Source organism: Scyliorhinus canicula, chromosome 6 (genome assembly GCF_902713615.1).
Source record: "Scyliorhinus canicula chromosome 6, sScyCan1.1, whole genome shotgun sequence".
In the NCBI taxonomy this organism is placed as follows: Eukaryota; Metazoa; Chordata; class Chondrichthyes; order Carcharhiniformes; family Scyliorhinidae; genus Scyliorhinus; species Scyliorhinus canicula.
The window spans coordinates 205,058,298-205,064,640 of NC_052151.1; positions in this window are offsets into that span (position 1 = coordinate 205,058,298).

The window sequence follows — 6,343 nt, forward strand, 5'->3', positions numbered from 1 at the left end:
TTTAGACCGCACCAGGGGACAAGACAGGGATGCCCCCTCTCCCCACTGTTGTCCGTACTAGCTATAGAGCCGTTGGCAATTGCTCTGAGAGCCTCAAGGGGCTGGAAGGGGCTGGTCTGGGACAGAGGACGGTGGAGCACAGAGTCTCGCTCTATGCAGACGACCTGCTTCTGTATGTATCGGACCCAATAGAGGGGATGGAAGAAATCATGAGGATTCGAGGGGAATTTGGCCGGTTTTCGGGGTATAAGCTAAATATGAGGAAAAGTGAGATGTTTGCGGTCCAGGCGAGGGGATGGGAGAGGCGATTGGGGGTGCTGCCATTTAGATTAGTAGGGGGAAGCTTTAGGTACCTCGGCATTCAAGGGGCGTGGGAATGGGACCAGTTGCATAAATTAAATCTGTCCCGGCTAGTAACCAAATAAAGGACAATTTGGTTGGGAGGGTGCAGACGGTGAAGGTGACAGTCCTCCCGAGATTTCTGTTTGTATTTCAGTGTCTCGCCATCTTTATTATGTGGTCTTTTTAAAAATGGATCAACAAAGTGATCACTGGCTTTGTTTGGGTGGGCAAGACCCCACGAGTAAGGAAGGTAATGCTTGAGCGGAGAGGGCAGGCTGGCACGGCCAAATTCTAGTCACTATTACTGGCTGGCGAATATAGCCATGATCAGGAAGTGGGTGGTGGGGGAGGGGTCGGCATGGGAGCGTATGGAACCAGCTTCATGCAAGTGCACCAGTTTGCATGCGTTGGTAACGCCGCCTCTGCCGTTCCCGCCGGCACGGTACTCCACCAGCCCTGTGGTGGTGGCGGCCCTGAGAGTCGAGGGGCAATGGAGGAGACATGTGGGAGCAGAGGGAGCATCGGTCTGGTGCCCAATCTGTAATAATCACTGGTTTACCCCGGGAAGTATGGATGGGAGGTTCCGGATATGGCAGAGAGCAGGGATTGAGAGGATGGGGGATATGTTTATAGAGGCGAGCTTTCTGAGTATGAGGACGCTGGAGGAGAAGTTTGAGTTGGCGAGGGGAAACAAATTCAGGTATCTGCAGGTGCGGGACTTCCTTCGTAAACAGGTGTCAACCTTCCCGCTCCGACCGCTAAGGGAGAGTCAGGACAGGATAGTATCCAGAGGGTGGGTAGGAGAAGGGAGTGTCACTGACATTTACAAGGAACTTATGGGGTCAGAGGAGACACAGACTGAGGAGCTGAAGCGCAAGTGGGAGGAGGAGCTGGGAGGAGAGATAGAGGATGGTCTATGGGCGGATTCATTGCATAGAGTCAACTCAACATGTGCCAGGCTCAGCCTGATACAATTCAAGGTCGTTCATCGGGCTCACATGAGAGTGGCCTGGATGAGCAGATTCTTTGGGGTGGATGACAGGTGCGCAAAATTTGCAGGAGTACCAGCGAACCATGACCGCATGTTGTGGACATGTCCGAAGCTTAGGGGATTTTGGCAGGAGGTTGCAGATGTCACGTCTACGGTGTTAAAAACAAGGGTCGCGCTGAGTCCAGAGGTGGCGATTTTCGGGGTATCGGAGGACCCGGGAATCCAGGAGGAGAAAGAGGCAGACGTTCTGGCCTTTGCTTCCCTGGTAGCCCGGAGACGGATACTATTAGCTTGGAGGGACTCAAAGCCCCCGAAGTTGGAGACCTGGCTATTGGGCAAAGCTAGCTTTCTCTGTTTGGGGAAAATCAAGTTTGCCTTGAGATGGTCACTGTTAGGGTTCGTCGGGAGGTGGCAACCGTTCGTCGACTTCTTTGCAAAAATTTAATCGTCAACAGAAGACGTGGGGTGGTTAGTTTAGCTTAGAGTAGGGGGTTAATAAAGGTGGGACCTGTAAGGAAGGGAGATGGCTTTTGCACTGTGTTTATAGTTTCACGTACATTGTTTATTGTGCTGTTGTTATAATACCAAAAATACCTCAATAAAATGTTTATTAATAAAAAAAACTAGCTTGGTTGACATTTTTGAAGAGGGAGGAGAGAGAGTTTGATGAAAAATGTCTGTGGAATTGCAAAGTTGTATTCAACAAAGTTACAAACATCAGTCTTGTCAGAAAATTGGATGCCCTTGATATAAAAAGGGCACCTGAAGCATGGATATGAAATTCGCTGAAATATCATGTAGCGATGAACAGTAATTTGGGTTTTGGAGCAAGGTGCACTGTTGGGTTTCCCAGGTTTAGAATTACGACAACTGTTTCCATAACATTTATGTCTACCTTTGACTTGGGTGTGCAGGTATAATTTCAAAGTTTACAGATAACGTGAAACTTTGAAGTATTGTGAGGAGGATATTGATAATATAGACGGACATGTTGGTTAAATAGGCAAACATGTCGTTGATGAAATCCGAAGTAGAAAGTGTCTACATCTTACATTTTTGTAGGAAGAACGAGGATAGGAAATATAAAATGAAGATGCAATTCTAAAGGCGTATAATTATAATAATAATCACTTACTGTCAAAGTAGGGTTCAATTAAGTTCCTGTGAAAAGCCCCTAGTCGCCACATTCCGGTGCCTGTTCGGGGAGGCCAGTACGGGAATTGTTTGAGCAAACGGACATGTGGCATAAGTGCAAAAATAGTTAACATTGTCAGGGCAGCTTGAAAAAGTGATCAGTAGGCTGAGGGGATAGAGGCATAGAGTACAAAAACAAGGCAGTTATGATGGACATTTCAAAAAATGCTGGGTTAGTTTGAAGCAGGATAATTTTGTCATATTCTAGCACAACACTTAAAAAGAATGTCACAGCTTCAGATGCAGGCTGCAGTTGGATATAATTTTGTGCTTCTTTTATTGCCCACTGTATAATCTAGTCACTAATTGACTATAAAAGTCAGCAGGCAGCAAGGTGTTCAAACACCAGAGGGAAGGACACACTGAGCTTGTGCTGAATCATCTTTATGTTTGATCAGTCACTTTTCTGTCCCAGTTGCAACTGTGTGTATGCAATATATCTCAATCTTAGCCCTAATAATCTAGGTGTGCACACTTCAATAATATTAACCCTACTAATCTAGGTGTGCACACTTCAATAATATTAACCCTACTAATCTAGGTGTGCACACTTCAATAATATTAACCATATTCTATTGTCCCGAATTTATACAGATTCCGTAATAGGCTGGGTATTCATTTGCAGCAGAACCATTGTTATCTTCACGTGGAGATAGTCTCCCGTTAATAAGTGACAGTCTGAGCTGTGATGTGACACACTGCAAATACTTATCTCCTTATATTAGTGTGTTCTGGATGGATCCTAAAGGGCACAGCTTCTAGAATGGGACCACAGATGGCTACGAAGTAACCAACAAAGAGGGAAAAGCCTACATTTAATTATGTTCTCACCAATCCAGCAGATGCAGATATCAGTTCATGATAGTATTAGTAGGAGTGAGTGGCCAGCACTCAGTCGTTGTGGAGACAAAGTTGCCTCTTCATAGGAGAACAGAACATAGAACAGACAGTGTAGAAAGAGGCCATTCAGCCCATCGAGTCTGTACCGACCCACTTAAGCGCTCAATTCCACCCTATCCACGTAACCAATAACCCCATCTAACCTTTTTGGTCACGAAGGGCAATTTATCATGGCCAATCCACCTAACCTGCACAACTTGGACTGTGGGAGGAAACTGGAGCACCCGGAGGAAACCCACGCAGACACGGGGAGAAAATGCAGACTCCGCACAGACAGTGACCCAGCAGGGAATCGAACCTAGGACCCTAGCGCTGTGAAGTCACAGTGCTAGCCACTTGTGCTATTGTGCTGAGAATGTTCAGTAGGGCGCGCGGTCAGTGGGCTAAATCACTGGCTTTGAAAGCAGACCAAGGCAGGCCAGCAGCACGGTTCGATTCCTGTAACAGCCTCCCCGAACAGGCGCCGGAATGTGGCGACTAGGGGCTTTTCACAGTAACGTCATTGAAGCCTACTCATGACAATAAGCAATTTTCATTTCAATTTCATTTCAATGAGGATTAACGTTATTTGAGAGATGGCCATTATTGGGTGGCTGTTGGAGGAGGTCAGCCGTGGGATTGTCGATGTGGGGCAGTCAGTTGGAGGGTGAGGTGTTAAGGGATGGAAAATGGAGGTGGTCAGTGGGGTGGTCAGCTGGAGGATGGGGTGTTAAAGGGTGGGCAAAGGATATGGTCAGTGGTGATCTCTGATGATCAGTGTTAGATGTGGTCAGTGGATCCCATGTTTAATCATAGAATGATAGAACTTACAGTGCAGAAAGAGGCCTTTCGGCCCATTGAGTCTGCACAGGCACCTGAAATGGTGGGGGGTTTCAGCAGGGGAAGAGGTCAGTAAGGGGTGTAGCCTGAAGGTAGCCAGAGATTAGCAGTCATGGATGAGAGAGTGTTAACTCCATGGTTAGTCAGAGAAGGGTAGCTGGGGATAAGCTAGTAAGAGGTTGCAGTTGGGCATGCCAAGGTAGTCAGTGATGTTCCGGAGTTCTGGTGTTGGTTGGGCTGTGGAGTTCATTCAGAAGTCCTGAGGAAGGTTACAAGGTAGCAGGTGGGTCTTCTGAATTGTCAGTGGGATGTGGGGGTAGTCAACAGTTTGGGAGGGCAGTTGGTTTCCGCCCTGACTCGAGAATCCCGCTCATATTAAATCTCTTCTCTGACTCTCAGCTCCCACTCTTTTAAGAACCCCTTTGGGACTCTTAGCTCCTACTCTTTAAATCTTCTCTCTAACTCTCAGCTCCAGCTCTTTTTAAATCCCCTATCTGACTCACAGCTCCAGCTCTTTTTAAATCCCCCCCCAACTCTCAGCTCCCCCCTCTTTTTGAATCTCTGCTCTGACTCTCAACTCCGTTCTTTTTAAATCTGAAACCTTCCTTGCAACAGAACCTAAGCTAATTTTGTCTCCAATGCTTCCTATCCTCAACCACTAGTGCAACAAATCAGATCAGGCTACATTACAGAGGTTTACCCAACAGGGGTTTAAGGCGGGAAATGTTGTTTTTAGTGTGTTTAGGTCTCCAGTTTGTACTGCTTACACAAGTGGAACACAACCGTCCACTGGAGTTACTGGACAGATGCAGAATTTCATTTTCATTACTTAGAACCATTTCAAAAGGGTTTAGGGTGGAGAACAATATTGTTCCTCATTTTTCAGGTCTTCAGTTTGTACTGCGGAGACAAGTGGAACGTACCTGTACACTGGACTTATTATTTTCGTAACATGTTTTTATTGGATTTTTGAACAGAATATATTTGCCGTTATGTACACAGGATATAATATATATATATGTATAAGTGGCATCTGTTTATGCTGGAGAGACAATTCCGGAGGGCATCCTCGAATGAGTCTGGTGCCGGTGTTGCCCCTTGCTTCTCCCGGACGGATTTCGCCGCCATTGTCTTCTCCTGCACACTACCGCTTCAGCCAGCCCTCCCGTCTTTAGCCTGTATTCTCCTTTTTCTCTGTTCCTGTGGATGCAAATTAGTTAACGTTTCCCTGCCCCCCCCACTACCTCACTGTCTCTTCCCTCCTCCCATCCCGCCTGTGGTTTGCCTTTCCTTCCTCTTAGATTGAGCTGCGCCCCCCCCCCCCCCCCAATCCCCCCCCTCCCCCTGCCCCACCCCCCGCTCCTGGTCTATCACTCCCTCTGATGCTTTGGCTGCTTTCCCCTGGTTCTTGACTCCCTAGCTATTCTTCTTGTTTGTTGGCCACAAACAGGTCCCAGAACAATTGGGTGAATGGCTCCCACGTTCTGTGGAAGCCGTCGTCTGACCCTCGGATGGCGAGTTTGATTTTCTCCATTTGGAGAGATTCCATCTGCAGCCAGTCTGCAGCTTTGGGTGGTGCTGCTGAACAGAGTTCTATGGCGGGCGATCAGGGAAGCAAAGGCAAGGGCGTCCGCCCTCCTCCCCAGGAATAGATTTGGCTGGTCTGAAACACCGAAGACCACCACTTCTGGGCATGGCTCTACCCTCAACCCCACCACTTTGGGCATGGCCTCGAAGAAGTCCAGTACTCCACAAGTCTGGGGCAAGACCAGAACATGTGGGCATGGTTGGCCGGGCCTCCTTGGCACCGTTCACATCTACCCTCCATCTCCAGGAAGAACCTACTCATACGGTTTCTTGTTAAGTGGGCTCTATGTACCACTTTTAGCTGCGTCAGGCTGAGCCTTGCGCACGTGGAGGTGGAGTTGACCCTATGCAGTGCTTCGCTCCAGAGTCCCCACCCTATTTCGATCCCCAGGTCCTCCTCCCATTTCATTCTTGTTGCATCCTGTACGGTGACTGCCCCTTCTACCAGTCGGTCATACATGTCGCTCCAGTTTCCTTTCTTTAATATGCTTGCGTCTAGTATCTCTTCCA